This window comes from Doryrhamphus excisus, chromosome 13 (genome assembly GCF_030265055.1).
Source record: "Doryrhamphus excisus isolate RoL2022-K1 chromosome 13, RoL_Dexc_1.0, whole genome shotgun sequence".
Classification (NCBI taxonomy): Eukaryota; Metazoa; Chordata; class Actinopteri; order Syngnathiformes; family Syngnathidae; genus Doryrhamphus; species Doryrhamphus excisus.
Window position 1 is genome coordinate 13,361,524 of NC_080478.1, and position 22,639 is coordinate 13,384,162.

The 22,639-nt window shown below is 38.8% G+C and overlaps 1 protein-coding gene across 1 annotated transcript in view; it reads left to right on the forward strand.

The window, feature by feature from the left end:
• The window catches only part of lrfn5a (leucine rich repeat and fibronectin type III domain containing 5a), an 83,392-nt gene that overhangs the window by 22,527 nt on the left and 38,226 nt on the right, over positions 1–22,639 (forward strand). Inside the window, exon 2 of the mRNA XM_058090364.1 lies at positions 13,037–13,136. The gene's annotated coding sequence lies outside the window, so the exon portion shown is untranslated. The remainder of the gene's footprint in view (positions 1–13,036; positions 13,137–22,639) is intronic.

Below are 22,639 nucleotides of genomic sequence, written 5' to 3' on the forward strand. Positions count from 1 at the left end.
GATGAAAAAGAACACACCCTGACAATCCGATACCTTAATCGGATTGGGGAAAGGAATATTCCACCTCTGTGAATCCGAATATACATATGTTCATTTGGAATGAGGTGTATACAAAGGTTAAATTCTTTCCGGCTGAGCAAATAAACCAAATGCAATTGGAATATTTGGGTCCATGTATACGTGGCTACTGTTTGCATGTTTGATTACGTCAGCACACTTTGGCGCCATGTTGAATCTTATGAGACAAGTCGTCTTGCACGTGTACATCTACAAACTACAGCAGAGAATCAGCACACAAGCAAATTGTCCACACATATTGTGAGGGTTACAAAACATTTTTAGAGCTCTTTCAAAAATTAAAGCATACATGAATGAGAGAATAAGTTCATCAAACTAGACAAGGCAAATTAGCCATTTGCCTCCCACCCACACACTTGTCATATTTCTGCTATGTGGGAAACCTTTTTGTATTTTTCTCAACAATGACACATCGCTTGAACCAGATGACAAATTTTATATTGTGCAGTCGAGGTGTGGACCTGAGTCATGCGACCTGGACTCGAGTCACAATTTTGATGACTTTGGACTTGATTTATATCATCAAACATGAACCTGAAATTGGACTTTGATATCTGTAACTTGGGACTTCACTTGTAATTTGGTCTGATGACTTGAAAATGCGGTCGAGTGGTTAGCGCGCAGACCTCACAGCTAGGAGGACCAGGGTTCAATTCCACCCTCGGTCATCTCTGTGTGGAGTTTGCATGTTCTCCCCGTGCATGCGTGGGTTTTCTCCGGGTACTCCGGTTTCCTCCCACATTCCAAAAACATGCTAGGTTAATTGGTGACTCCAAATTGTCCATAGGTATGAATGTGAGTGTGAATGGTTGTTTGTCTATATGTGCCCTGTGATTGGCTGGCGACCAGTCCAGGGTGTACCCCGTCTTATGACTTGTAAGGAATTGAACATTTCAAGCCTATAACTTCTGACTTGACTCAACCTTTGTGTGACGCCTTGTGTGACTTGAACTTGTGTTTTTCCAGGGTGAAGATTGATTGATTATTTTCAGTCACTTTTTAAAACAAGAATTTCATACCTAATGTTCAGGATCAAATACATAACCTGTAGTTTCACACCAACCACAAACATTTTGTAGCCATCAACAAGCTTCTGTCATTCTGGTTTGATATCTGATGTAGGTTGGTTTACCCAGCTTGTCTTCTTGGGAGGCATCTTGTAGTCTGGGAAATGCCGGGCCTATAGGCACAATTATGCACACACTTTGACACATTCTGCCTGCATTGTTTGCAAATAGGTGCTGCAGTGTTCACTACTAGCTCACGCAAGTTGCAAGAAGATTATGAGATTTTAAACATCTCAAATGTGTCTTTAGTTTATGACTAATTTACTCATCAGCAAAATTGCTTACAAAAAATGGACAGTGGACAGAGACACTGGTGGTCCAGCATTGTCCCGTTCATGACAGGCTTAACCCATTTAGTTTCATCTGAAAGAGGTTGTTTGGGTCTTATGTGAGACCTTGGTGAAATGTTAACACAGTCAGTTGTTTGAACTGATGATCGGGGAATATGCAGTTGTTTAAAAATGGCTTTCCCTATGAGTTCGCCATTGGTTTTATCCAAAAAAATAAATTGCGGCTCCCAAAAAGATCATCAATCATGATCACTAACAAGAAGTTAATAGGTTCTTGGCATGTCAAGTTAAAATGCAAGTAAGCATCGGTTAAGTGCTATCTAAACTAATGAACCAGTTCAACTTGTAAAACCCTATTTGCACAGCATTTAGGGGAGTCTACTTGTTAATGAGAAGGGATACAGCTGCTTTTTATGTTTCAGACAACAATAGGACTCAGTGATGTTTTGTTTGCAAACAAAACAACTCTTGGAGTCAAGTCTTTGAAGTGAACAATTGGAGGAGGAGCCACAGCTGTATTATATATTTTTTTTTTTTTTCCTGTGGTTGGCCATGTGTCTATTCCTAAATCTCATACCTCACCTAGTTTATGATTCACTCATAGTATAGTTATTATAGTTACTAAATTTAGTCATGTTATTAGCTTGATGACACTCAAGTTATAAAGGCATACTTTTGTTGCCTTGATATCAGTGTTTGTCCAGTCGGGCATATCTAAACAGGCAGGCCTGTGAGGATTCTGAGTCTCATTAGTGTGCTTTGCATCTTGTATTATTGTGCTTGTAATCAGAGTTTAATGGGGCACTGGGAGCTCAGCACTTTATTCCTTTTACAGTCGACCGGTACTGGCAGAGGACTAGGAAAAATCTGTTACCCAGCTTTCTCTTGGAATTAACTAACAGAAAATGATAACGCCACTATATATAAAAAAACAAAAACAAAAAAAACACACTTTTCACACCACTGTACATGGACATTTCTTATACATTTATGGGGGACTGGAGAAGATCATTGACCCATGATTGATTTGCTGAATTTGATTGTGTTTCTCAGCGTCTTTATCAAAGTGCCAGCACTAGCAACTTTCTTTTGTGGCCTATTTTGCAGCCATGATCAATATGAAAAGCAGAGACTTGTTGCATAAATGTGTTAGTTAATCTTAATCTTAATCTTAGTTAGCATATAACTGCAGAGTCAAGCACCGATGACATCTGTGGTGACTTCTCAGAGACAGCTCAAAACATAATTATTGGACTGATTAGGATGAGCAAATCAAGTGCTCCTTTTCTCCTACATGTGACATGCTGTAAACACATGTTGTAAATAAACATGGTGTTGATCATGTAGGACCTCCGCACTTCCTCACACATCTCAAGCGCTCCTAGCACCAAATGTCCCACGATGAGAGTAAAAAAAACATAGACCCTCAACACTTCCAAATCCAGCCACCTGAAATGCCAGCATTGCCATGATGCCCCCCCCCAAAAGCCTTAAGGTAGAAATAACCTTAAGTGATCATTTATTCCTTTAATTCAGAATTTGTATATATTTCTATGCATTTTCTGCATGGAAAATTATTATTGTAAAACTATAATGGGCTAAAATGTTTGGCTTTCTAATTAATTACAGAGTAATTAGAGTTACATTATTTCTTACAGGAAAAGTTTTGGTTAGACTTGGAACTTCTGGGACGAATTAAGACATAGACATAGACATAGACTTTCTTTATTGTCATTGCACAATAACACAGCAGTGAAATTGCCAACGAAATGTCGTTGCCTGGCTCCCATGTAATAATAAATAATAAATAATAAATAATAAATAATAAATAATAAATAATTTGGAGAATGAATAGATTACATTAAATATGAACAACAATGTACAGCGTAAAAGTAATTTGTACAAATAATTTAATTAATTACACTATCTAAGGTTCCACTGTACATTCAACATTGTCGTTACTTTGAGGGGGTGCAAAAAAATTGTTTTTGAAAAGAGTACATGTGTACAACATGTCTGGAACGCGTTAATTTTAGTGGAGTCGACGGTTTCACATAACCACTCTTTTTTTTTCACATCCATTTCCTTCACTTTTGTTCCCGTCCTTCTTTGCAATCAGATGTTATGTAGGCTACACAAGATGACAGACAGAAGGAAACATTAAACCTTCTCTTCCTATAACAAGGTTGCCAAATGTAGTGAAATGATTGGATGGGATACATAAAGTGGAAGGAATAGAATGGATGAAAAGCAGTGGGGAAAGAGACTGAGGGATGAGGACGGAAATAATGACAAATGCAGTGATGGACCATGTGGAAACCACCCCCATAATGCATGCATGAAGCAGATGCACATACGCGCACACACACGCGCACACACAGAAAAGCATTAAGAAGCATGACATAACCTGTGAATAATGGTGAGTCTCGGATTAATGCAACGTGTCACACCTAAATACAGAACACATGATAATGATTCCCAGAGGTTGATGCCAAGTGGTGATTCAGCCGCTTTATGATTGATTGGTGTGACTATCTCTTGAAAAATGTCCTATGGATTAGTTGAAACTGTGTATGATACTGTACATGTGTCGGCACTGGATCAAACAAAACGTTTTCCTTTATTAGCCAAATTACTTTGTGTAACTACTTGAATGTAATTGGTTATTCTTCCACAACTTTTTCAATATGGGCCATGGTAATTGATTTTGGTTGATTCATAATTTCATCAAAATATTTTTTTGCTTTTGAACAGGCTGTTATGTGTTATGATAACAGACACATGAATAAATGGGCTGTTTTCTACAATACATCTTGACAGCTGGCTTCACTTTGTTCTTTGTATTTGACTCCAAAACATTTGGCTGGCAACATTACTTCCAACTGGAAAGACTTAAAACACAACAGATGATTACAGATGGCTTTATTGTAATATTTGCATTCTTCATTGACAAAAAGCATTGGTAAAGTGACATAAAAATGTACTTTATGTCTCAGAATATAAATGAGACTTCATTTAAATAACCCAGGAGATGGTAATTGTCTAGTTAGTCCCAAAGTTGTGGAATTCACAGTACCATTTGGGAAGTTTTGAAGCCTAAGACCAAAATACATAGAGTAGCTTGAGTAATCCACTTGTGTGTGTGTGTGTGTGTGCACATGCAGATATACATAAATCCGATATATATCCAATCTACTTCAGTTTGAAAGGTCAGGTTGCATATATCCGACCAATATGTAATCCAAAGTAATCAAAGTCTTGTCATCTGAAAATGATTTCAGATGTATCAGTGTCAAGCATGGGATGTCATGCTGTTGTGCATGCACACCACTTCCCGGACATTTCGCCACACAGCTAGGAGACCCGAGTTCCATTCCAACCTCGGGCATCACTGTGTAGAGTTTGCATGTTCTCCCCATGCATGTTTTCTCCAGGGACTCCGGTTTCCTCCCACATTCCAAAGACATGTTAGTTTCATTGCTGACTCCAAATTGTCCATAGGTATGAATGTGAGTGTAAATGGTTGTTTGTCTATATGTGCCCTGTGATTGGCTGGCGACCAGTCCAGGGTGTACCCTGCCTCTCGCCCGAAGACAGCTGGGATAGGCTCCAACACGAAAATGAATGAATTAACCAGTCCATCCATTTATTTTCTGTGCCGCTTATCCTCACTAGGGTCTCGGGTATGCTGGAATGGGGTACACCCTGGACTGGTCACCAGCCAATCACAGTCACATTAACATCATACCTCGCATCGTGAACACTATTACCTATTTTGAGATGTGCGAATAATGGTTTCCTTGGCTTGTGGGTTTTTTATTGTTATTAGATGGCATGTGTGGTTGTTTTTTGACAATGTCTGTGAATCACAGTACAGAAATGTATAGTATAATAGACAATTATTTAATGAACAAAAGATTAGGCAATTGTCTTGCATCATAACAATAATCTCTGAAGCTGCAATAACAATTATTAAACAGTTTTGAGTGGCATGGAATTTGTGTATTTTTGATTGTATGTAGATAGTAGTAGATAAGTATGACAATGCCTTTGACACTCATTGACATTCAATCAGTCATTTTATACATTAAAAATGAGAAAACAAAAATATGTTACATACATGCAGTACATGCCCTACAAGTGCATTTGTAGTGTGCCGTGCATACATGGGCTTTAGTATAGGAAAAATCAGAATTGGTATAATACTGTCAGTGAGTGAGTAAGCTGCCAAAATAGACTTTTTGGTTGTAAATGCTTTCTGGTTTGTGCTGCAGCATCAATAGAGTACCTTTGTGGTATACCAGCTTTATTTGACAATGCACGCATTGGAACAAATTGTAGTTTGAAGTGTGAAGTGATCCTCCATCTTCTCCTTTGGACCTTTTCTTTTCTTTGCCCTTCGTCGCTGTTTTTCTTGAGCCATCTCTCTCCATCACCACTCTTCACTGTTCCCCACCACACAGACCCCCCCAACACATCTCTGCTCTCATGTGCACTCTATTGCAGCAGTCGTACCAGGCTTTTTTATGTTCCAGGCATGCAATCTGAATTTTAATAATTGTTTATTAGTTACACCCAATAAACAAATCATCATAGCAACATAAGATATTTCAGTTTTTTCTAATCTAATTAATAGATTTAATCAAATTGTTGCAGCTGATATCTTTTTATTCAAAACACTGCACAAAAAGATAACGGTATTTCATTATTTATGATAAACTTATTGATTATTCTGCTATTTTTGCTGTAACTTGGATTTACTCTAGCCAACCAACTGCATATGACACCAACACAGATGAACAGAATATAGCACCATCTGTCACTTATATGCATATGGGTCATTGTCATAGCACACAAAATTATGCAACTACAGTTTCCCGCTCCCTTGCAACCAACCCAAAGCAAAAGTCAACATTCATTCATTCATTTTCTGCCGCTTTTCCTCACGAGGGTCGCAGACAAAAGTCAACAGTCAAATTATAATAAATGAGGATAATTTTTTTTCCCTTTGGGTTTTTCTCTCTGAGCGACTTACTAATTAGATTATGGCCAGAGGTGCGGGTTGGTATTTGACCCTTACCAGAACCCTTCAAATTTAAACCTGCAGTCTTTTTTTTTTTTTTTTTCACATAGAAGATTTTAGAACACACACACACACACACACACACAAATAAACATACGTTTCTCTGTTTACTGAGCTGTTTCAATAATTCAGATGACATACTTACTGCTTGCCTGGCAGCCTGTTCAATTTATGGGCTCAGTCAACAGTCATACACGATCACACTCATAAACATCATGTAGTATTTGCTACGCTAAGCAGTTTGACATCCAAGAGTGAAGCCACTGAGATTGCAATCCCTCAGGATTTCATTTGTGTGTCATCTGTACGTGCATGTGTATGTGCTACACTGTAGATGGGTAGCTACGTATCATTTATACCGCTTAGGAAACCCTTCTCATCCTATATCCTGTGTAGTGAAGTTTAGGAATCGCCCACTTCATCAGATAAGCAGCTTGGTGAATAAGGTGGGGACACCCTACTTGGCCCAAATGTGTCACCATGAAGAAATAAGCCACAGCTATGGAGTGGATAATTCTATTCCACAGTCATGTTCCATCACTTCTTCCACCATATAAATTTGAGGTATTTTGAAGACAAGGCACATATTAAAATTGCTTAAATGATACTTACTGTAGTAATTGTATTAGAAATCCTAACAAATATGTTCGAAAGATAGATAATATGTGCCAAAAGTAGGCCAGGCTTGTGGAGTCATTCTGTCACCAGACATGGGGTGTAAAAAAAGGGATGGGGTACAACCTGTACTGGTCGCCGGTCAATAACAGGGGCATATAGACAAGTAACCAGAGTTAAACAGAACTCCTTATAGAACACATGTGTCAACAGAGGGCCGATGCACTGCAGGTTTTCTTTGCAACCAGTTTCTCCAGCAGGTGATTTTATTGACGAGCTCCTACCCTCAAACCAAAGGAGGGTTAATCATTAAAATCACCTGCTTTAGTGATTGGCTGGAAAGAAATCCTGTAGTCTCAGCCCTCCATGGCATGAGTTTGACACCCCTGCTAAGGTGGTATTGACTGTGTCATCTAAGAAAAATAACCATAAATTGAAAATATTCATTAATTCATTCATTTCCTACCGCTTTTCCTCACGAGGGTCGTGGGGGTGCTGGAGCCTATCCCAGCTGGAGCCTGCTTTTTTACCGATTTATATTCACGTGTTACATGGTCTTTTTGTTAGGTAAAACTTTATCTTATCAGTATTTTTTTTGTTGTTGATATTCTGTCATATCCTTGTAAAATGTTAGCATTTTGGTCAACTGCAATTTGTGAAGCGCGGGTATTCTGGAGCCTATACCAGCTGTCTTCAAGCGAGAGGCGGGGTACACCCTGGACTGGTCAATCACAGGGCACATATAGACAAACAACCATTCACACTCACATTCATACCTATGGACAATTTGGAGTCGCCAATTAACCTAGCATGTTTTTGGAATGTGGAAGGAGAAAACCCACGCATGCACGGGGAGAACATGCAAACTCTACACAGAAATGGCCGAGGATGGAATTGAACCCTGGTCTCCTAGCTGTGAGGTCTGCGCAAATTGAAAATATATAACACAATATTTTCAGAAATTTGAAAGCCATCTAGACAGGAGATAACACCACTCTAGTCTCCTTTACACTCATATGACCCAATATTGCAAATATAATTATAAAACATAAGCCATTTAAGACATAAATAAAACATGCTTGTGTGTATCGCAGTAAATCCTACTGAAAGCCTGTGGAATACGGTAGGAACAGCTACTTGTTTACTAGGCGTATCGTGACAGAAACAAATGTCACGGCATTTCTTAAGCGTATTGAAAAGAGGCCGTGCTGTAATCATTGGAAAGATGGAAAAAATACATTTAATGTCGCTGTTCACAATGTTCTGATTTGTTCAAACTGAAGTATGATGACCGATTATATCATAGTGACATTTTCAGCTGGCATACACCACATCTCTTTGAAAGAAACGGATATGTCGACAATGCTCATGCTGTTCTCAGATTCTTTAAGCGGACTTCCTGAGGTTAGGCAACTTGGACACACATGGTGTTATATAAGATGCCAGATGTTAAATAATTGAACTTTGTTTTTTTTTTTTGTTGATAGAAAGATGCCTTTCATCTTAGGATCCCTTTGTCATCAGAAAATAAGTTCTGGCATTTCACCCCATGTTTTTTTATCCTATAAAAAGGATATGTGAACTCTTCAGTTCACACTCAAACATGAATAAATTAAACCTCACATCAGGGATGCAGGCTCATTAGCCTGCACCAGTTAACTTTTATGCTGGGGAAGTGTCATAAAACTACAAAAAAAAGTCACTAACAGTACAGCATATAAAAGAAATGCAAAATACCCTGTGTTGCTCTTCCAAGGTCATTGCACCATCATTCAGAGAAATTGCTGGCTTATATTGTCAGCGACTAACAACAATAATACTAATTGAGCATAATCGGTATTATGTAATCAGTGTAATGAACCGGTAATTAAATAAATGTCACACGCCTGTCTGTCAACATCTGTGCACATTTCAATGTATCTAGATGCTTACCGGCATGTAGATCTACATGAGGATTAGCAACATACATTGCAACATCTCGTTATTGTTCATCTGACCATTACGACACTGCTTTCAATAAAACTTTGTGCATAGGTGGTGTGTAACAAGAAACCGTTACATTTTGGTGCACAAGTAACAGTTACAAAATAAAAATCAGATGAATTTTCTTGTCGTCATTTGCTCCTTATTGGAATCGTACATCCAGCTAGTCATGTTGATGACTTGAACTGCAATGGTTCGATTGTCCACTTGACATCTCGTTTGCATGTTCTCCCCGTGCATGCATTGGTTTTCTCCGGATACTCCGGTTTCCTCCCACATTCCAAAAACATGCTAGTTTAATTGGCGACTCCAAATTGTCCATAGGTATGAATGTGAGTGTGAATGGTTGTTTGTCTATATGTGCCCTGTGATTGGCTGGCGACCAGTCCAGGGTGTACCCCGCCTCGCGCTTGAAGACAGCTGGTATAGGCTCCAGCATACCCGCGCTTGACAAATTGCAGTTTACCAAAATGCTTACATTTTACAAAGATATGACAGAATATCAACAACAAAAAAATACTGATAAGATAATGGTTTACCGAACAAAAAGACCATGTAATACGTGAATATAAATTGGTAAAAAAGCAGAACAAAAAGGTGTTCACAACAGAAGACTTCTCCAAGGGAGAAGTAACAACAAAGTGAAGCCACATACCAAAAAATAGAAAGTGCAGTTATCCCTTTATTGCGGTTACTTGGTTCCGAATCCAACCACAATAAGTGAATTTCAATGAAGCAGGAATGAATAATATTAATAAATAACATTGTTTCATAGAGCATGCAAATCCTGTTGTGACTTTCTAAAGACCATTATTTTTACCATTATTAAAGCACTGTAGACATAAAATAACACCCCTAGGGTCACCATTATTATTATTTATTTACAACACATTGCTCAACTGTAACGTGCTGGTTACAGGATCACTGCAGGGTCACAAGAGACGGCCACCGCTTTAAACATAGCCTGTTGCTGAGTTAATTAGTTATCCTACAATGTATTATTATTTATTCTAAACTTAAGAAGAGGCGTCAACGTGGGGGAAAAAGGACAGGAATGGGAGGAGAACATTTTTCACTCTCTTACATGCCATGGCTGACTCCATGCAGTATGAAGGTAATCTAGGTAATGTCATCAGTGCCTCATCAATGTAACATTACATGTGACCTGAATACTACATATAACTGTAACTTGGCATTCAATATTTTCTACCGCTTATCCTCACGAGGGTCGCGGGGGTGCTGGAGCCTATCCCAGCTGTCTTCGGGCGAGAGGCGGGGTGCACCCTGGACTGGTCGCCAGCCAATCACAGGGCACATATAGACAAACAACCATTCACACTCACATTCATACCTATGGACAATTTGGAGTCACCAATTAACCTAGCATGTTTTTGGAATGTGGGACAAAACCGGAGTACCCGGAGAAAACCCACACATGCACGGGGAGAACATGCAAACTCCACACAGAGATGGCCGAGGGTCTCCTAGCTGTGAGGTCTGCGTGCTAACCACTCGACCGCTGTTCAAAATTCAATATTTTTTTTACAAATAATAGTCCATAGTTAACTAATTAGTTTTGTAAAAATCATGCAAGAATGAAGGTCGAACTAACAAAGCTAAGCTAAGACAAAGTAAAAGGAGTGAACAAAAGACAGTCTGGTGTCCAAGTGTGCCTAAGTATTGATGAGCAAGTGTCAACAGGTGTGCAGCAGGTGGCTCGGCCCCAGTGACTCCCCCCCAAAAAGGAAAGAGGACTTCAACAGAAACAAAAAAAACAACAGGAAGATCAACACAGCAGCATCCAGACAAAAACATAAAATTGAGGTTATACGCGAATCCATTCAGATTTTAGTATTTGATCTGTAAATAAATATATTTCTTGTTGGTAAGCACAGACGTAAGATGTTTCTCCGTCGGTCAACAGGGAGGTAGTTTGGTTCGCTCCCTTTTCCAAATACTCTCCTCATCCTGAGTGTCAAGGCTTCATTTTTATGGAGGACACTTGTTGTTATAGTGAATACTGCATCCTCCTCTTTGATTGAGTGCTGCTGACACCCAGTAAATACATGAAATACATTCATTATGCTTTTTCCTAAGTTGACAGAAATTGTTGAAGTGGCCTTAAATGTTTCAAGTAATTAGTAATTTCAGGTAATTAGGACGGTGTCAGTGAAACTGGTCAACAATATTACAATATTGTTGGCTTGTGTTATGATTACACATATTATTTTTCCTTTGTTTCTATCTTAGCATTATTTGGTGAGTTTGCAGCCATGTTGTTCCGTCATGTTTTCATTCCTTCTTGTTTTTTTTCATGTAAAGCTGCTGATTTCCCAAGGCCATTTTGGAGAACAATCACTCCTCTGTGGTTCTCTTTGTGATTTCTTCCCATATTTCTTCCATTTTGTACTGACTGTAAAACTGACTGTACAGTATATTGTAATTTTCATATAATGGAATTAAAGGATGTGCTTTTCCACAACAACAATAGAATGTAAAAAAAAAAAAAAATCAAAGAATACAATTCGAACAGCAGGGAAGGCAGCAGTGGTGTTCAAGATCATGCTGTGAATGATGATGATGGCTGTGTTTGCATGAAAGATGAGGTAGAGTACAAGTCCATCAGACATTTTGATGAGTCTGTCGGTATCTTTGAGACAGGGGTATGACCATTTCTGAGCCTAGTGATATCATAAGATGTAAATTAATAAGATTACGACCATCACAAACTTTGGGTCATGCTGAAGATTTTTTTTCTCATTTACAGTATGCCTTTATCTCTAACCATTTTCAAGCTACAACCTTTTGAAATACTAATATCGAAAGTGAATATTTTCTTGAAAAGAGCAAAAAAGAGTTTATTCAGATGTACAATTTGCTCCATGTACTAAGTACGCTGGAAATTACACTGAAAAAAATTAAAATTGTTAATTGTCTGTGAACACACCCCTTCATTGCTTTAGTAAATGCTTTAAGTGTGATTCAAATGTTCTACTGCTATTAAAGAGACTTGTGTTAGATAAGTAGATTTTTAGACTGGTGTGGTATCTTTTAACTTGATTGACATATTCAGTTCATTTGTAGCTCTTAATACATACAAATATATATCATGTTCTTTCATCTTTCTGTTTATGAATCCATCCATTTTCTATGCCACATATCCTCACTAGGGTCACAGGGGTATGCTGGAGCCTATCCCAGCTGACTTTGGGCAGGAGGCGGGGTACACAATGGACTGGTCGCCAGCCAATGACAGGGCACATATAGACAAACAACCATTCACACTCACATTCACACCTATGGACAATTTGGAGTCGCCAATTAACCTAGCATGTTTTTGGAATGTGGGAGAAAACCCACACATGCACGGGGAGAACATGCAAACCCCACACACATGCCCAAGCTGAGAATCGAACCCAGGTCTTCTCAATCTCCTGACTGTGTGGCCAACATGCTAACCACACCGTGCGGACTCTGTTCATTAAATACAGTAGAAATGGTCATATTTCAGACATATGTAGTTGTTAATCGTGATTAGTCATGATCAATTAGTTAAAAACTGATAAATCTGATTAAAATTGTTAATCATTTGACAGCCCTAATTATATCGGCCTTCTGGCCACACGCACTCACATTGCACAACTAGAGTTGCACAACGCTCACAGACAACCCATGGAAAAATACTGTAAGACAACAAGTGATGCACTGTTCTCTCTTAAGTTTTTAACTTTTTAGAGGGGCGGATCGACTGTTATATAGACTCAGTGTACTTTCACTCTGGGATCTTGGTGTGTGGTTTTGATTCTTCAGTATAAAAACAACGTATCAGACATCAAGCTGTAAGCAACACGAGAAAACCTTGCATGGTTTTATTAAGATGTACTCCAAACCTCTAAGTTTTTCTTTTTTTTCTACTCTAGGGAAACAACTGAAGAATTTCACCAGTACCCTCATCAATACCAATCTACGGTAACATGTGAATCCTGAAGTAGACTGACATCAGTTTTCACATCTCTCAAGGTAAGGATGCTCCACAGCTCTCAACACCTTTCTTTCCTCAACTCTGTCATGTTTTATGAATGCTTACACATTTTCAGTCCAAACCCACATAAATATACCCTGCACCGCTATGTTCACTTCAAGTTTTCTGAAAATGTTATTATTAAAATCATGCTATTGTCAGAAGACACATTTTCGGGGCACTTTAAAGCTTACAGGTGTCGTAGATTGCTACTGCAAATTCAGCTGTCTGATGAAAATACACTTGGTGTCTGATGCTTTCTCCATGCAATCAAGTGATCCTTATAAGAAAAAAAACATGCACCGCACCTCAGCATGCAACCATTAAAAGATATATTATATGCCGCAATTTTAGTTTCATGAAGAATGGAGGCAAGCCTGCAATGTTCTTTCAATTAGCATGGAAATGAGTATGACCCCTTTTGGCTGTTATATCTCAGTGGGGATATACCATTGTGACTGAGGTGGCCCAATTTGGCTTTGACGCTGAAACGCAGCCATTTAATCAGGCTAGGCTATGGAAATGAAGCTGACCCATTCTGGCAATTTCAATCAATATAGTCTATGAATATTTTGTTTGTTCTTGAAATTAATATATCTCATATGCAGTATGTGTACTATTTTTCCAAGATGGATTAAATTGTCTTATCAACAATAGATTATTTTCTGAATCTACCTCCTTTAAATTCATTCATTCATTCATTTTCTAGCGCTTTTTCCTCACGAGGGTCGCGGGGGGTGCTGGAGCCTATCCCAGCTGTCTTCGGGCGAGAGGCGGGGTACACCCTGGACTGGTCGCCAGCCAATCACAGGGCACATATAGACAAACAACCATTCACACTCACATTCATACCTATGGACAATTTGGAATCGCCAATTAACCTAGCATGTTTTTGGAATGTGGGAGGAAAACGGAGTACCCGGAGAAAACCCACGCATGCACAGGGAGAACATGCAAACTCCACATAGAGATGGCCGAGGGTGGAATTGAACCCTGGTCTCTCCTTTAAATTGTGTTACAGATTTGCTCAGCTTTCTTCTTCCAAATTTCCCTTTCCTTTTTACTCTCTTGAGCTGGTTGAGCGATACAACCTTGGTACATCCCTCTGGGACATTCTAGACTGCTGAACTCAGCTTGAAAAAGGAAGCAGAAAGCAGGTTGAGGAAGACAAGACATTGGGCGTGGGAAAGGAGCCAGTCAAGGAGTCTGCATTTGTGAAACATATGTAATTTTCTTTTATAGCATTTACCCTCAAGGAAAATGACTTCTTGAATGTAAGTGAAGAGAGATAAAACACACTTTTTTGCATTTGTGAAAAAGTGGGAGTGTGCGAGCTGTATGGGATGTAGATTCATGCCTCAAGCGGTCTAATATCCTCTCTGGCCATAAGTAATACACTTCATATGCAAAGTGTAGGGTCTCAAAGCCAATAACGTCATGCTTGTCGCAATTAACATGTTAGAAAACAGACCTAATCAGTCCTCCATCTTTATTTCCTCAGACACACTGATGTATTTTGAGAGCTGTGGAGAGGACATACCAGGCTTTCCAGTGATCATAAAAATGTGGCATAATATTGGCACAATAATTTGAACAGCCCTTGTCTTCACTAACCACTGCTCTCATGCTGCATCTAACAGTTCAGCTAACCTTATTTCTGACCCTGGAAGCAATCAGTAGCAAAACGGGTTAACCCTGTTGACATATTCATCTTTGTAATCTATGTGATATCAATATGTCATGATGACAGATCTTTTTTTTTTAATAATCCAGTAACCTGAAGACAAGGCAAGTTTTTTCATAGAGAACAATTTGTACACAAGGGCTGCACGGCGGTCGAGTGGTTAGCGCAGAGGCCTCACAGCTAGGAGACCCGAGTTCAATTTCACCCTCGGCCATCTCTGTATGGAGTTTGCATGTTCTCCCTGTGCATGCATGGATTATGTCCGGGTATTCCAGTTTCCTCTACAAACATGCTAGGTTAATTGGCGACCCCAAATTGTCCATAGGTATGAATGTGAGTGTGAATGGTTGTTTGTCTATTTGTGCCCTGTGATTGGCTATCGACCAGTCCAGGGTGTACCCCGCCTCTCGCCCGAAGTCACCTGGGATAGGCTCCAGCACCCCCCACGGCTCTTGTGAGGATAAGCGGTAGAAAATGAAATAATGAATTAATTTTTACAAAAGGTAAATTCAAAGTGCAGAATAGAATCGTTTCATAAAATCACTCCTTAAAACTTAGAAATTCTAAACTCATTACATTAAGTTCCATGAAATCATTCCATATAACATAAAAGTTAAAAACAATTAAAAGTGATGATTGTAAATAAATAAAAGTGTTTTCAAATGGATTTCAACATTACCAAAGTGGAGTATATTGTCTCAAATCGTCTGGTATTTGGTCTTGACTCTAGGGCAGGGGTCGGGAACCTTTTTGGCTTCGAGAGCCATGAAGGCCAGATATTTTAAAATGTGTATCTGTGAGAGCCATATACATTTTTTTAAACATTGAATGCAATAAAATGTGTGCATTTTTATGTAAGACCAACAGTTTTAGATATAATGGGCTCTAATTATGTAGACCAGGCACACTACCCCACGCCAATGGGGTGTGGCCAGCACACTTTCGTGAGCAGCGCAGTGTCTAATAATAAATCAAATACTTGCTGCCATTAATGCAACTTCTGCTGCTGCATGGTTTGCACCGTCAGAAGGCTTGGTTCTGCAGCTTTAGCTAGGTGACTATTTGACTAAAGGAGGAAAGTTTACATTTACATCTTAATGACCGAGGTACAATACCGCATTACCCAGTAATAATCGAGTTTTGGTGTTTGACCTGGAAAATATCATCAGGAAAGATAGATATGGTCGGCTGTATTGCATTAGAAAATGGATGGACGGATTAAAATGCATAAGAAAGTTGTTGATTTTTAATATTTTTAACAGTGATTTCTGTGATGTTTACTTTAAAATGTCATTTTTATTGTGGTAAATGCTTGAGAGCCAGATACAGTCATCAAAAGAGCCCTACCTGGCTCCCGAGCCATAGGTTCCCTACCTCTGCTCTAGGGCAACCACAGGAGACCCCCCCTCAAGCTTGTGAGAGCCAGAGATGGTTCATATGGGTCTCGCATGTCAGAGATGTACTTTGGCACTAGACCATGAAAAGACTTGTACACAAGCAGAGCCGTTTTAAATTATATTCTCTGAGGGACAGGAAGCCAGTGCAGAGACCTAAGGACCGGTCTAATATGGTCATATTTCCTGGTTGTAGTCAGGACTTGAACAGCAGCATTCTGAATGTACTGTGGCTGTTTTACTGCTCATTTAGTGAGAAGGCCATGACTGTAGTCTAGCCCGCAGGGGGACAAAGGTATGGATTAGTCTAAGTCTGGCTTAGACACCGGTGTGTTCCCTTGATTTTGGCAATGTTCTTGAGGCTGCTGATGTTGTTGATTTAATGTGGCCGTTTAAGTCTGAGTCCATTACGACCGCCAGGTTTCCAACCTGATGATGTCAATTTCAGTTTTGTCTCAGTTTTGCTGGAAAAAATAGTTTTGCATCGACATACTGATCTGAGATCAGTGATAGAGTAAATCTGAAGGACCATGTTCACCTGCCGTGACACATGGATCTGAGTATCATCTGCAATATGAAGTCACAAAATTCTAAATAATGATTGAATTAGCACAGTATTATTCTATAGCATATAATACAATCACATATTAATATTATTTTATTATTATTTCCCTTTTAATACAACTAATTTATGCACACAATAGAATTGGATGCAATAACTGAACACAAGTGGATCTACAGATAAAGACTCAAGAACAGCTAGCGCGGATGTTTTGGTTCACTTGCTTCATCCTTCCTAACCTGCCAGTCAAACTCTTAAGAGACGATGCTTGTTTGTTTCTCTTGCTTTTTTGTGGGTAATTGTCTTACTTCAGGGAAAAGTGTGAGAAAGATTGTGACACAAACAAGGAGAGATCAAAAAACACACTACGTTTTATGTTTTTAATGAAAAAGAAGTGCTATACTTTTCATGGCTCTGTAGTTCAGTCAGAGGTTGACACATTTCAAGTCAGCGTGCAACTCTTAACCTGACTTTGACTTGGACTTTTTCCATTAGTTTATTTTTTATAATTATAGACTGAACATAAATCACTAAGCGTACTCCTTCTCACTACCTCTTCCTCGTTCTATGAGCAGGGTTCCTACAGATTTGACATTTCAAAATGCTTTTCAAAATTTTCCAAACTCAATAAATTGATATGTATCATTGGAGCTGTAACAATCAATTAATGAATTAATGATACATCAAATATCCAATAAATTCACAACTATTTTGGTATTTGATAACCATTTTTTTCTGTGTTTAAGTCGCAATTTTTTCTTCTGCGTTGAACCATGTGGCTTGTATTGATGCAGCTAAATTATTGCCAAAAATCAACATTTTCCATGATGCTTTCGGAAGTAATGACGTGGAAGCTAATACCATGTTTTGAATTTTTATTGGTCTAACTACAACTAAATACATTACTTTGAACATTTTCCAAATTATTCTAATGAAGACATTAACCTGTGAATCTAAGAGTTCTTGTAAATCCTGTATGGAAGTATGAAGGGAAGTGGGACACGATGTATATATCATTATTTCACTTTAAAACGCATTACATTACATAATGGTGGGGATTAACATCCATCCATCCATCCATGCATCCATTTTCTATGCTGCTTATCCTCACTAGGGTAGCTATACCAGCTGTCTTTGGGGGGAGAGGCGGGGTACATCCTGGACTGGATGCCAGCCAATCACAGGGCACATATAGACAAACAACCATTCACACCCATACCTTGTTGCATGTATTTATTTATTTTTTTACACAATTCATAATACATTCATTCATTCAGTCATTCATTTTCTACCGCTTTTTCCTCACATACTTTACATAATTCACAAAATTTTAAACCGCTGCATAGTAGTCTTAATGCGAATGGTGAAATGTAGATTAACAGTTGCATCTATCTTTCTTTATGTCACAGAGATGCAACTTACACGGCATTAAAACGCTGTAATACACTCGCTAAAACATGCATGGAAAAAAAAAAAAATAGAATCTTCTCCTTGACAGGCCCTTACAGACTACAGCGTATAGTATGATATTGTTTTACAAAGTCATAGCTTACAATGGTGTAAAAAAAAAAAATGCAGTTTCTTTCACTGTTTCTCTGCTGCAGCCGAGTGAGAGAGGCCGGAAGAGCGGCACCTCGCATGGCTGGAAAGACTGCTGGAGGAAAAAGAAACATTAATGGTTTTGAAAATATTGCCATGTCTATTCTCACGAGGGTCGCGGGTTGGGTACACCCTGGGCTGGTCACCAGCCAATCACAGGGCACATATAGACAATTTATAGACAATTATGGACAATTTGGAGTCGCCAATTAACCTAGCATGTTTTTGGAATATGGGAGGAAACCGGAGTACCCGGAGAAAACCCATGCATGCACGGGGAGAACATGCAAACTCCACACAGAGATGCCCAAGGGTAGAATCGAACTCGGGTCTCCTAGCTGCCTGGCCTGCGCCTGTCTTCATTCGATTTTTGTCTAATATTATTTTTCTACAAATTATCTGAGGGACAAAAAAACTTTCCACAATAACTACTGTTTTGAAACAGCTACTCACAAAATATACCCAAACCTCTGACTGCCAGCAACAGAGTTAGAGAGCCTCGACAATAACAATCTTGGCTTGAAATGCCAATCAATGCAAAATATTTTCATTGTAAAACAAGACAATCAATAACCATGAGCATCATCAAGTCATGCTGAACGACCGTTATTAAAGGGGAGTGTCGTTATCTTTTTGCACGTTATTAAAGTTAGAAAGAGATTCGGAGAAGTGGCAGTTTCTCACGTGGCGTGTTGCTTTGTAGACTTAACACGTTCAACCATTGTTTGAATTTTCACACTCACTGGTGTGTCAGGCAGAAACAATTCTACATCCTGTCTCCTGACATCTTTGCGTAGCTAGTAATTAATTATTGTTTATTATAACTCTCACTGTCTCTCTGCACAAGCACTTACAAAACAGTAAAACTTTCATCCATTTTGGGAAAAATTTCAGCATAATCAGGCGTTTTAAGTGCGTGGACAATCTACAAAGAAAATCCTGGGGTCATTCATTTTTATTCCAAGCAGAAACCCAGTTGCCTTCTCTCAACTTTCAGGGATTATTTGTTATCATATGAAGCCCGGATATACTAGTAATAGCCTTATGACAAGCACGAATTGTAGCACTAAAACATAAGAGATAAGAGTGCCCTCCAACCACCTACCCCTGTAATTGTGTCCCTGAGCAAAGAACTATTCTTGATGCAGCCACGTTCTGCTTGATCCCGAGGAATAGCATAACACTGCACAGAGGGCACAGTTGTAGATGCAATAGCCATTTGTGTTACAAGGTCCATCTGACAAACCCATGCCACCTGAACCAAATAATGTTTTAATGTGTTCAAATTATTTCTTTTTGTGCTTTCCAATTTAGCAAATGTTATCCTCCAGTGCCTCATATCCTTTTCAATATTAATACGTTTTGTCATACCTCAGATTGCTGACCTAAAGTTGACTGTTTCTCTACTGCATCCCTTACACAGCACTCTCTTCTGCTATCTCTCCGTCTGCTTGATGCTATCGTTTTTCATTGTCTCCCATCCTGCGATCAGTTACCGATGAGGACCATTCTCTTTCTCTCTGCCTTGTCTCTTTTGAGAAACTTGTTCCGACGTTATAGGGTTTCAACCCGCATGAGGTATATGGATCAGTTTCAGGAAGCCTGTGAGGATTAGATGACAATTAATTGTATTGTTAATTTTATATTGTAAGCAGTGGTCCTAATGTTTAGCATTAAATTGAGTGTTCTATACTGTAAAGTTTACCCAAAATCCCACATCCTTTCTTCAGTATACACATCATGTGTTAGGTTGTATTTATGTGAATATTTCCGGCGAATGGTTTTTATCGGATTCTCAAAGGGGTCTAAAACTGGTTAGGAACTAGACAGCCACAAAGACATACGTGCCTTCCAGGAACAAGGAAGGATAATAACCTTGCTTCAATGCCTGTATTCACCCTGAAGCAATAGCAGCGTCCTCACAGTTTTCCAAGCACTCCTATCTGCGTCACCATTGTCCACTTAGCCCAAACGTGACAGATAGATAACTTTTTGATTTTAACATTCTAATTGGCTTTTTTTCACCTCTAGCTGGCAGGACACAATGACCTTGGATCTGTTTAAAGTGTGGACATAGAAAGTGGCAGTTATGTAAGTCTTTTGAAAAGCTTGTTGTTCATTGCCTCTTCCTGATGAATAGTGACATTCAGACGACTGCAATACTATATCTAATATAGTGACACAAAATATATACAAAAAGAAAATGCATGCACATGAGTCTATCCGCTTCCACTACACGCAAACAAAAACAAGAAGATGAAGAAATTACAATAGTATTACAATAGTTCCAATCGCATCAAATACAGCATAAAACCAACTCTGTAGTAAGGATGAGACGGATAATGCATATTTGCTGAGTATGAGCATGAAACGAGCAGAGCTCATCATTATCCATAATCATAATGAAGAAAAATCCTCATTGGGTTTGTATACTATTCTGTATACTTGTTATGAATTATTATTATTTTTTAATTCTCATAATTTATGTATTGACTCTTGACACAGACAGCGACCGAACCTCCTTAGACAGATTCTGCAGGCTGCAGACAAACAATAAACACAGCAACTTCTGATCAATCCATGTTAATTGCAGACTTAAAACAATGTACAGATTTAAGCCCCACCCATTTCAGGTTAAAGTACGACCAATGTTGGGTTATGTCCTGCCCACTCCCCATTGATGATACACACGTACACTTGATAACATATAAACACAAGCTGCATTTAGCCTAGATGTCATGTAGTCACACACGCACAGTAGTGATCTGTGTTTAACCTACATACTGTGGTGATTAGCCAGTTGCTGTTGAAGTCTCCACACATCAAAAGCAACAAAGCCCAAGCATGGCAGTTTACTTTGTGTCACACTTGTATGATGCCACATACAAATGCTATTATACTCATATTATACTCCCTTGCCATAGCTAATAACACACGGAGAGCTGCTTGATACAAACATTGTCATACAACTAATGGGAACTGAACATTTTGGGGGAACTTTTTCTTCAATAGACTTGCTCAAGAGAACGATTGCAAAGGCTCAAAGATTTGGAACCATTCAGAGTTGGAAACTTTCCAACTCCATTAGATTTTGATTTGTTTGTTCAGTGAACATGAAAATGATTGAATGTTGTTATCCTCTGTACTTTTTTAGCCTTAAAAACCATCAGTGTGTGCAATGGCAGGTTGAAAAAAAAGTATATCCATGGGGTGTGGACTTAATAGCACTTGTGCAATTGTGTGTTACTGTATGTACATAGGTTTTAGGATTGTGTAGTCTAGATTATCATTCATCGGGTTGTTTTAATGTAAACACTATCATGTTATCTTAAATAGCTTATTTACTGTCCTATTGCACAATACGAGTGTAAAAGTGATTATAGGGGTATTGTTACATGTCTGAAGGACTCTAATAATGTCAAAAAATGAACGCCCTGAACAGGTTTTCTTTGCTCTAACTTTGAAAACATTTGATTTATAAAAAAAAAAAAAAAATCATACTTCATGTTTGTGTCTAGCTCCAAGTAACCACGATAGATGAGGGCTGACTGTAAATTGACTCACTTGTATAAAGATGCACAGACTTCTTCAGGCATGATATAAGTCTGCAATTGACATGGATTGGTTCAGAAGTTACAGTATATACATTGTTTATTATTCAGCTATATGTGTACTGTGTATGTGTGTAAGTGATCCCTTAGACTTTATTCTTTAATTATTTTTAATGAGCTGTGCGGAGTTGGTCTCCCTGTGCATGCGGTACTCCGGTTTCCTCCCACATTCCAAAAACATGTTAGGTTAATTGGCGACTCCAAATTGTCCATAGGTATGAATGTGAGTGTGAATGGTTGTTTGTCTACATTCAGTTTTACCACTGACTTTATATCAGCAGCGAGCAAGCAGATGAAAAGAAACAAACATCGTCAGTGACTGATGCACGACCGTGCCCGCTGTCTTGTAAAATGCACCGTGTACTAAAAGATTAAAAGATGCATACATCAACGGATTGAGAGGGGCGTGATATTAAGCTTATGTCAGCATGCAGTATGCTTGATTCCACTCTTGTGCTACTGTGCAAGTGTACCTAATGTTGTATGTGACTGGCCAATCACAGAGCAGGAAGAGTGAATACATAATAAGCATTTTCTTTCAACACGAATACAGATCATGACGAAATGTACTCATTTTATCCCCGTATCCGGCCTTAGGGATACTTGTTTATAACAAATATCCGGCTCATCTCACAACCTACTTTTCAATAAT